At 39.3% G+C, this 10,937-nt stretch overlaps 1 long non-coding RNA gene across 1 annotated transcript; it reads right to left on the bottom strand.

The window, feature by feature from the left end:
* On the bottom strand, positions 1-2,269 carry LOC121190901. Its single transcript, XR_005895025.1, has 4 exons — positions 2,214-2,269; positions 1,569-1,643; positions 477-555; positions 1-50 (listed from the first exon to the last, which is right to left on the bottom strand). It is a non-coding gene; the product is annotated as an uncharacterized LOC121190901 (long non-coding RNA).
* Between the last annotated feature and the right edge of the window lie 8,668 nt (positions 2,270-10,937).

Here is a 10,937-nt window from a genome sequence, read left to right as displayed (position 1 = left end):
ATTGTGAGGGTTAGGTCTCTTTTGGGGGGATAAGAGGTCAGAACCTCCATCTGAAAAACAAGAACAAACAAAAAGTGAAACCTCATCCTATGCAGAGTGTCAAAGGTAGATATAGTGAAAGCATGCAACTGTATCTGCAAAAAGGGCTAAAATAATTCATACATGAGAGTTTACACTTAACAGGTTAGAGTTGTGCACTGATGTCACTTTTCAGGTTACACTAGCCCCTTACCACCACTGAGAAGCCACACCTAACCATTACTGCTGCAATGAAACATGGAGTGCCATTAAATTATATAAAATATTGTTGATTTGTGTTTAAAGAGCACTGCACAATTCTTGCTAGCAAACTATTAAGGGGCATAAATGGAATTAATGTTGCCAAACCCACTGCATGGCTTGCAGACAGTCACAGAAAGTGTCTAATGGTAGCTTTAAAGTATATACTTTTTTCTAACCAGTTATAAAAGACTTACCAATTGCCACCAAAGTCTTGGTTCGATTCCCTCTCCTCTTCTTCTGTGAGGGCCTCATAACCAAGCTTGTTCCTGGGCTCTGATACAAAAGTAACCAGACACTGTTAAGGCTGTACCTGAACCCAAATGCACGACTCGACGACAAAGTACAAAATAAACAATATTTTATTACAAAGTACAACTGAAAATCACTCCAAGAGGCAACAAGATAATGTGAGAACAAAAAATCACTCATACGAGGACAAAAGGCACAATGACTAAACAAAGTAACAAAGGAAAATCTAGCAATGAAAACAGTAGCTCCGACAAGGAAAAGTAACAACAAAATACAAAACCTGGCTTGACAACAGGACGGTAGCATGGGTAAAAACGCTGGTTCACTGACATAAAGATGAGACGAACTGGCACAGGACAAGGGGAGACGCAGACTATATATAGACACCAGGTAAGGGGAAACAGGTGGAAACAATTAGGACGGGGAAAAAAATTACACTGGTGGGAAACAAGAGGAAGGGTAAGCCACCTGAAACAAAAGGAGAACACATTTCAAAATAAAAGCAAAACCCACGAGACAACATGAACACAGGACAAAGCATAACAAGACATTAGTTCCTGACTATGACAGACACACAAGAGTACCATTAGTTAATGAAATCTAAAGTATGATGGATATTCAGGATTCATATGTACTTCAGAGCTGACAGTATAATCTGACTACCAAAGCCTGACAGTTGGCTACTAACACTTAAAATTCAGAGATCAAATGTGTAATCAGCAGTGTGTCCTTGAACATTACAAAACTGCTCTTCCACAAAACTATATCACAATGATGACAATAATTTAAGTACCATAAAAAATGACACATATTTACTGTGATGGAGTATCCATCTCAAAAAAATGCACTGAAACAAAAGAATGGAATGGTGACAAGTATTGCAATTCATATTCTTGAGAGTAAAATAGCAAAAGTGGCAAAGTAGCAAAACAAAAAGTGACACGTCATCCACACTCATCTCAATAAAGAATTGGCAGGGTCTGTTGCTGAAAGGTAGGAGTTTTTGTAGATTTCATAATAAACGCCTTTTAACTCACCATCTATATCTGAACTCCCATCCTCATCATGAGGGTTAGGTCTCTTTTTCAGGTACGAGAGATGATAACGTCTATCTGAAAAACAAGTAAACTAAAAATGACACCTCATCCTTTACAGTGTCAAAGGAAGACATAGAGAAATCATGCAACTGTATCTGTGCATAGCACTGAGTTTACAAATGTTTATACACACTAACACAATCCAATTAAACTGTTCTTCAAAGTTTACTGTGATGCCTATAATGTTCAGTTTTTGTTGACATCATCATAGAGGTGTTAATTCAGTCCTGTGTTTTAGCACTGATGTCAAAGAAATAATGTACTCAACTGCATTGTATTCAGAGGTGTTCCTAATATTCTGACCACCTTATATATGCAAATAGACTGCAGTAGATTGTACAGGTGCAAGTACTTAAAAGTAGACATCAAGTGTAGACTGCAGCCAACAATTAATCTCATGATTGATTTATCTGTCTATTATTGTACGAAAACAGTAAAACATTTTAATTATAGCCCAAAGATATTCTATTAACAAGATCAGAGGATAGGGATCATCCTCACATTTGAGAAGGTAGAACTAAAAGTTATTTAAATAATTGTAAAAATTAAAGACCGGTTGGACTGTTTTTATTTTTAAAAATTTACTTTCATCCACCTCATCACCTTGTTTCCTTGATGTGGAACTTTCACCTACAAAGGATAACAGTCAAATATTAGTGCTCACTGTTCAAAAAACCCAAAAAAGTGACTTTTAAATGTAGAAAATTCATCAGGGTTAATGTTGTGTGAGTGTTTTAACCCACTTTACAGTGTGAGCTTGATAAGAGACTTCTTTCACAGCTTCTGCTGTTAAACTAATGTGGACGTTAACTCATTTTCTGATAATATCTTCAGTTAAAACACAATCACATGAGCTGCAGCCAAACCACAGGGTCCTATAACTGCACTTATCATCTCTCTGAATTTCTTCTTCCAACAGACGTTAAACTACATGAAATGATCAGGAAGTCAGTTTGGACAGAGTGGACAAAACACACACTTGGTGTTTGTTGAACTGACTTCAGGTTTCATGCTGTTCCAGCAGAAACATTGTGACTCGACAACATCCACATGCTGAGCAACACACTGCACTAACAACATGATACAACACTGTGTTTGTGGAAAACAGCATCATTGTCATTGAGCTAATGAGTGTCTGTCTCATTTATTTTCCTCTTATCTGTTTTGTCTTTGTCTCCATCTATCTGTCCTCTGTCTCTAACAACTCTTCATGTGTCTGTATGTGCATGTTCATTTTAAAAGCTCAGGATGGTTTCCATGTGAACAGGCCTTTCTCTGGAGGAAATATTTGCCTACAGTGGTGGTCCTGCTGCTGTCTCCCTCCACTGCTCTGTGATCTGACTGGACTCCAGTCCAACTCATTCTTCTGTCTTTACAGGTTTACAGTTACAGAGCAGCTGCTGCTGTATTTGATTGCTTCTTATCAGTCTCACCTCCTGCAGCAGGAGCCACATCCCATCTCTCAAATCTGATGCTGCTTGTCCACAGAAAGTCAACAATGAGAATACTGAAGATACAGCTGCCTTCCAGGAACAATATGAAAACTTCAGTAGTATAAATTATAGAGCAACACAAGAGAAATGAAGAGATGAAAACCAACACCAACAGCAATCACATCTACAAATGTTAGAAACATTCATTTTCATGAGTTAGTGATTTTCCCTCCATCTCCATCTAAACCTCCACCTGAACATCACATACAAAGGAACATTAGTCAGTTTGTGTCTCTTCTGTATAATTTTCAGCAGGTAACCAGCCAACATTACATCACCTTGATCTATGACAGGATCCTGTCACATTTATTGCCTCAGTGTCACTGTAAATGTTTTCCTTATTGTCTCAACTGCAAATGTAAACTGGCAGAACAGTGAGACCTTAAGTGAGATTAGTTTCTTCGTGAGCTCATTATCAAGTCTGTCGAGGGCACAGGATGAAGCAGGATGAACGGTTTGTATTTTTAGGTAAGAAGTTTTTGGCCACAATCCCAGTTGTCATTTAAAGCACAGACTCATCACTCTGCCTCCACAAAGGCTCTAATCTAGTCACAAACTGCTTCACAGTCAAAGAGAGAGAAACAAATAAATAAAACAATAAGAACAGCAGATAAAATACAAGAGAGGAGCAGATATAGAACACAAGTGTAAACCTGTCTGAACAGATGGATTTGTATCTGCTTTCAATTCAATTCAATTCAATTCAATTTTATTTATATAGCGCCTTCCACAATCAAAATTGTCTCAAAGCGCTTTACAGAGACCCAGAGCCTGACCCCAGAGCAAGCACTTAAGGCGACAGTGGCAAGGAAAACTCCCTTTTAACAGGAAGAAACCTTGAGCAGAACCTGGCTCAGATGGGGGACCCTCCTGCCGATGGCCGGGCTGGGTGAAAGGAGGAAAAGGAGGAAGATAGGACAGCTAGGAATGGAGGAGAGGGGGAGAAGGACATGCAGCATAATACAGACAATGTGGGTCAGTATTTACATTACAGTTAGTGGACAGTTATTGGATAATGTGTGCTCAGCAGATTAGAATTATGAAACAGAGCACGGAGGCAAAAAGCTGTCATGACTGGTAATTATTTACATTACAGTCTGCAAAGAATATTAATCAAATATTTATCTGTAGCAGAACGGAACATTAAACATGTTAGAAATCGATCATTGTAAACAATAAACAGCAGCAGGTGGGTGGAGCCAGGACCATAGGACATGCAGCTCCGGAGCCAGAGATACCTGCAGAAAGGTACAGAGAAAGAGAGACCAGAGAGAAACAAACACAGGACTACGGGACAGAGAGGACACAGAGTTAATGACATGTAATAAAGGCTAATAAATTTGAGAGTGGGTCTGAGGAGAGAAAGAGAAAGAAGAAGAAGTGCACAGTAAATCATGGGATGTCCCCCAGCAGCCTAGGCCTATAGCAGCATAACTAGGGGATGATTCAGTTGCCTGAGCCAGCCCTACTAAGGGCTATATCCTTAACTGTAACAGTGTCTATAGAGATAATTGTGACTAACTATAAGTTTAATAAATAACTAGGACTGTAACTACAACTAATTATAAGCTTTATCAAACAAGAAGGTTTTAAGCTTCGTTTTAAAATTAGAGAGGGTGTCTGCTTCCCGAACCCAAACTGGCAGTTGGTTCCATAGGAGAGGGGCCTGATAGCCTCCCATTCTACTTTTAGAGATTTTGGGAACCATAAGCAAACCTGCATTCTGGGAACGAAGCAATCTGTTAGGATGATATGGTACTATCAGCTCTTTGAGATATGAAGGAGCCTGGCCATTGAGGGCCTTATATGTAAGGAGAAGGATTTTAAAATCAATTCTGGATTTTACAGGAAGCCAATGAAGAGAAGTTAGTACAGGAGTAATATGATCTCTCTTGCTAATTCCAGTCAGTACTCTCGCTGCAGCATTTTGGATCAGCTGGATGCTTTTTAAAGAGTTAACTGGACATCCTGATAATAGGGAATTGTGAAAGAGTCCACAGTCCACAGAGTCCACACACCTCAGACTTACTGGGAGATTATTCCAAAGTTTAGAGGCTGCAAACTGGAAAGCACAATCTTCCTGAGTCTTAAAACATGTCCGAGGTACATTTAGAAAGTCCTGACCTAAGAGATCAGCTCATGGTGTGGGGGTGCAGAAGGTCCATGGTATACTGTGGAGCCTGGACATGTAACAGTCACTTCTGCACAATGAACTTCAGTGATGGTTTAGGAATTCATTTTTTTGGAGTCAGCACATTATACAGGGACAGTGATACACCTGGATGTGTTTCATCCAAAATAAAAATACTACCTTCTTCAACTAATACTGTATGTCAAACCCATTCAAATAGGATTTTCCATTGTGTTGATTGTAGTCACATCAAGTCATGATATGAATGGTCACTAACACTCAAACTGTGCTGGAACAGTGAAAAAAGTGTTTTTCCACTTTACTGCACAGCAAATGAAATTGTTGATCTGAGCTTCTACTAAAGCACTGCCAACTCACTGATAACTACAATCAATATTCCTACAGCTTTTTCCCAGTTAAGCAGGAAAAGTTTGGTTTGCATTATCAGTAACATAACACAGCTCTGATATGGCTGTAATTGATCAGTAAACAGTGACATAAGGCTGATATCCCAAAGTACAAACAAGAGCACAGGAGTGAGACTAAACTCCAAACTGTAGAGACTGAGGTAGAAGCTGCAAAAGTCCTGAGAGCTGAAAACAGAGACGTTTTAGAACAGAGCTTTCTCTCTAATCTTCAGCATAGATACACAAGTTTACCTACTGAAGACACAGCTAAGGAGAGGAGAATGTTAAGAGTTGGCAATGGCCGGCTGTGTTACCAAGCCGGGTCACAGCAGCAGTGCAGCCATCCCCTACTACCCTGGAACATTGTGTTCCCAGAATGCAGGTTTACTTGTGGTTCCTAAAGTCTCCAATAGAGAGAATGGGAGGCAGAGCCCTCAGATATCAGGCTCCTCTACTGTGGAACCATCTACTAGTTTGGGTCTTGGAGGCAGACGCCCTCTCCATGTTTAAGAGGAGGCTTCAAACTTTCCCTTTTGATGAACCTTATAGTCAGAGCTGAGTAAGGCTTTCCTGAATGAGCCACTAGTTATGCTGCTATAGGTCTACACTGCTGGAAGACTTCCCATGATGCACTGATTTCCTCTCTCCTCCTCTCCCTCTCCATCTGTACATATTCATATCCCATTAATGTATGTTACTAACTTGGCTTCTTCTCTCTCCCATGGTGTTGTGCTTTCTCGTCTCTGTAGTTACTTCCACCTCCAGAGCTGCAGAGTCTGGATCTGTGGCTGCAGGCAAACTACTGTTCCACATGCAAAGCACTGGTGGTTGATCTTCAACATAAATGATAAAAAAGACTTGGAGGACGCCTGTTTCAACTATATAAGTCAGACTGCTGAAGCCTCATGTTTGCTTCTTTTGAACTTTGGATGTCCCTTTTACACAGGACATGGACTGTGGATTTTATGCTCCATCATTTAGGAGGATCCAAAGCAACAACCACAAATGATTTCAATTTACATAAAAGCATGTGGATGTTTTTGAACAGTTGAAGTTTAAAAGACAAACTAGAAAAACTTTCCTTTAACAGAAACCATAATGCCCTTAACCCAAAAAGGGAAACCTAAGTTGACAGTATGGAAATCTCACAGATACAATCAGCATAAATAAACAACACAACAAACACATCCCAATGAACTGAAACACTGACATCAACTAAAAAGGGTTTTGACTTACTGAAAACCTTGGAGCTGATCTGGACTATCTTGTAGTTTCCTCTTGTCCTTGTAACAGCAGTAGCTCCTCCCTTCCTTGTCAATAATTGTGCAGAAATATCTGAGTGCTTCTTTCTTCCTAAATCATGAGCAAGTCCTGTCCAGTCCAACTGTTTCTGCTCCTGTTTGACTTCTGAACTTGTCTCTGGCTGTGTGTCCACTTACTGCAGCCTGTGACATCAGGCTGTAGAATGTTGATCCATCAAAGGCATCAAAGGACAAACACTCTCTCTCTCTCTCTCTCACACACACACATTGTTGTCTTAATATAGTTATGAGGACACATCATAACTGAAAGCCTAACATTAACCAAAACATAACACATACTAATGATATTGAACCTTCTCAAAAATCCCAAATGAATGACAACAATAAGCACTCAGGACCATTCAGCTGGTTTGGTGAATTCAGCACCAAGGACAGCAGCAGCTGAACTGTACACAACTACATGTACTAACACACAGCAAATTCACAAAGTACTAAAATCTGGAGTCAGGCAAAAAAGTGTGAAAGAGTTACATTTCTGGAGTTTATTTTATAACTCTGACTACAGTTTGTGTTAAGGTGTACACCCAGGCCGAGTTGAATTTTGGACTTTATTCCCTGGTGTTCAGGATCTGGTTTTAACTCTGTCCCTGGAGTTCACGACGCATTTTATCGCGGCATGAGCAGCACAAGGAACGTCGTCACAAGGCTGGTAAGAGCATGATTTTTATCAAAAAGTACTTTAAATGTGTGATATTTTGTCATTGTTCTCACTTTATCTACTTATATAGTACCGCTAATGACTGCGAACTTGATGTTGAACGTAACCCCATTGCTTTTACTCCATTATTTAGAGCAAGTAGCTCCCGCAGCATTAGTTAGCTAACTGTCCTTAGCTGCCATTGTGGAGCTGTTAGCTTTCACTCAAACGTTAATGTCGGCCATACTGTCTGTGGCGTGTGATGTGTCTGTATGACGGTAATGACAAACTGTTTGATAAGCTTCACAAATTAATGACGACGCGCATCTTGAAGGTAAGTAATACTGTTTTGGAAATAACCATCCAACAATGCAACCGCATGTCGGTGTTTTAAGAGTATAATTTCCGGCTCTACGGCGCAGACGCAGCTGAAAAGTCAGTTTTGGCTAGCATGCTAACAGTTGAGCTTATAAACTGTAGCCTTGCTGTTTTGAACAGCGGTGAGAAACGTGTATTTTAACAGTGTGTAGTTGGGATAAACTTTAACTTGAACATGTTATTCTCAGACATATGACATTTTCTTCCTTTATGTCAAACCAACATGTTGATCAAAGTACAACATGGAGGGAAGAAGAAGGACATTAAACTGGAAGAGGCTTGCTTCTCAGATTTTCTCAGTGCAGGTCAGTCAGATGTTTAGTATTAAATTAATAAAGATGTAAACATGTTGTAACGTGGAGTTGTTATGGTACAGTCCAGCAGAAGCTTCTTATCCCAGAGACTACAACACTGAAAGTCACAGATCAACAGGGAGCAGAGGTGGATGAGGATGTTTCAAAGATCTGAGTTTTTTCATCTACAGTGATGATGGTAGGACATTTAAAAATTCATATTTTGCTGCACTTATATTTTGAGAGATTTGTATCTCGACAGACAAAAATATGTGATTGTGAGAAGTGGATGATAAGAATTCCAAAGTACAGTATTTAATCAGTTCATATTAAGCTGTATGTGTTGTCTGCATTTCAGACCTCCCATCTACTGAAGCATCTATGAACCTGGCTGATCGTTCAGACCTGACAGAATATGTGACCCTCACTACTTGTGGTAAGCAGAGTTATAGGTAATGGTAATGTTTTGTCTTGAGACAGGTAATATCCAGCCAGGTCTGTGATATAGTTTTAATGTGCTGGACTTTAGATTTTATTTGCCTTATACTTGTGTGTGTGTGATCTTCAGATCTAAGTGTCCTGCAGCAAGGGTGTGAAGGCTCCTCCTCTCCAAGTCTGACAGATACACTGTCAGTCTCAAGCACTTTAAGCAGAGACACAAGTGATTCTGGATGCCAGCCTTTGATGGACAGTGTCCTTGCAACTTGTAAACAACTAGATTTTAATCATTATTTATTAAACACAATTCCTAAAAAATGCAAGTAATATGTACAGGTATTAGATGAATGTATTTGCTTACAACATAGATCTAAGTGTAGTTGTAAATATGTTTATAATGTTTTCTTTTTCAGAATGTGGAGCAAATTCTTACTTCAAAACCAGCAGAGATGACTGTGATTAAAGAGTATGAAGAGACTGGAAGTTTGAAATTTTCCACCACACGGTTACTGGTTAATATTATTTTCACTCATTTGCATGGAAAAGGAGGGTAAGAGGCTTCAACTTAATCATGTATCCTTTTATAAAAAATATTTTTAAAAATTGCAAGAGATTTTTTCCCCACTTGCAGGAGAGCTGTTAGTAAAGCAACAAAAAAGTTTCATACCCTCGGGATTGTTTCACTTTTCCCATCTTTGAAAGACCCATACTCCAAAAATGATATGTAAGTTTAACTCCCTTGTTTGCATATAAGCAACATACAGTATTTGTTCTTGAGACAGCTTTTTTTTCTTTCAGGAACTTCTATGATATTCAAAGCAACAAAGGCCCTAACCCTTTCTTGAGTGGCGCATGAAGACAAATCCAAAAGCACCTCTTCATCCCAGAGTAGAGTGAAGCTAAAAGGAGGTCCCACATCATCCAGAACATATGATGATCAGCCAGTCAGAGATGAATGCATGGAAGCCATATCTCTCCTTCACCACACAACTGATCCTGACAGCAGATTCTTCATGACCCACAGCGGTCAGCTGATGTATTACATGTTTCCATGTTTCTTGGATGTGAAGGGACTGGTTAGTCTTAAATATATTTTTTTAAGTAAAAATATTGGTTTATTTTAAACGTTTGAAAATGTTGTTTTTCTCTTTTGATTTAGATTTTGCAAGACTTCTCACTGATGTTTGGAGCAGAGGTTGCTTCAAGGTTCCTTGAAAAATGGAACAGCAGTTTTAAAGATAAAGTTATCAAGGAGGCAGGAACCTGAAAGAGACGTCTCTCTTAAAACAACAACTGAAAGCTGCTCTGAATGAAGGATCTGACACTGCTGATGAAGCAGGTACAGTTATCATCAGAATAGTAATGCAGTTATGTGAGTCGTCCAACAGTCATCAGTTTATTGTGTTTATTGATTTATTTTACAAAAGCATCTCTGAGTCTAAATAGGCCACTTAAGTCTGCAGTTAAGATTCAGTGTGAGGGCTGAACATTGCTTTGCTCTCCAGCACAGATTTATAATGACTGGGCCATTAATAGTTGTTATATGTGTATATGTTTAAGATCATAGTAAAACCATTAGAACAATGCACAGAGCAATATCAACACACGACTTAATATATATAATGAGTGTAAAAGTACTTTTCACTCTGTCCCCAGAGTGGGACAGCAACATGGCTTCTCTTCTGGTGCTGCTTCATCTTCTTACTCCACAACCAGCTGGAAGAAAGCGTCCCACAAAGATCAGCGTCGGAGAGACAACGGATCATCTGGTAAAATTTCAGAAGGTTTGTCAAAACTTCCAAATACTGTAGATGTTGCTGAGTTTTAGAAACACATTTTTGTAAACATATTTCTCTTGTTTCAGTCATCCCAAAGCCTTGAGGATCATCTCCTGACCACTGAAGGAACCCATCAGCCATATCTTCTTACCACAGAAACTTCAAAGACCCAGGTTTTCACCTTTTATATTGTCTTGGACAAAAAGCTTCTGTCATGTCAGTCATGTACATCCTTTGGTGCTTTTGATGAGCTGTTCAAGTCACATTTTGTTTTCAGTGTGAAGTATGATGACGCTCTCTCCAGCCTGTACACATTTTTGCAGACAGCTCTGTACAATATTGATACAACTGAAGAATCTCCCAGAGTAAAAGAGCTCAGAGCAAAGCAGTTAAACAAACCATAAGTAGCTTATTTAGCCAAAATGTTGAGAT

The sequence above is a fragment of the Toxotes jaculatrix genome, chromosome 12 (genome assembly GCF_017976425.1).
Source record: "Toxotes jaculatrix isolate fToxJac2 chromosome 12, fToxJac2.pri, whole genome shotgun sequence".
NCBI lineage: Eukaryota > Metazoa > Chordata > Actinopteri > Toxotidae > Toxotes > Toxotes jaculatrix.
Note: the sequence above shows the minus strand (reverse complement) of the source record. Positions and strands in the feature narration are given on the sequence as shown.